Below are 514 nucleotides of genomic sequence, written 5' to 3'. Positions count from 1 at the left end.
GCCACTGCTTGGATGGCAGAAATGTCAGATCCTAGAATCATTTGTGTGTGGCCCTTCAAAACTGTTCAGAGCCAGGAGGTCATGGGAATAGTTTGTAAGCATGCCTAATGTTCATGACTACCTTGTAAGGGACAGGAACTTGCCAGTCTTCTGTGATAGTAAAAAGCTATTGTTATAAAATGTGGGGGATAGTTTAAATCTTAACCCCTTTATGTGCAAAAAGCTCTAATTGGCAGTAACTATTGAGCTGACACCAGCTACATGAAATTCATCTGCTCAGGAAAAAGTTTGTAAACCTGAGAGTGTGTTTCTATTAACATCTGTCTAAAGGCCTGGAAAGGTAATTTAGGCATTGTTAGGGTCACTAGAGATCACATTCCTAAGCCATCTAGAAATATGCTTTTGCAAACCGGAGTGCTAAACAAGCTACACTGATGTAGCTGGAGAAAAGGTCTGTGCAGTTATCAGAATTTAAATATTGTTCTTAATGACATCTAACCCTGATAGCCACTTT

This window comes from Dipodomys spectabilis, unplaced genomic scaffold (assembly GCF_019054845.1).
Source record: "Dipodomys spectabilis isolate Male_0828 unplaced genomic scaffold, ASM1905484v1 ptg000129l, whole genome shotgun sequence".
Classification (NCBI taxonomy): domain Eukaryota; kingdom Metazoa; phylum Chordata; class Mammalia; order Rodentia; family Heteromyidae; genus Dipodomys; species Dipodomys spectabilis.
This window is presented reverse-complemented; position numbering follows the sequence as displayed.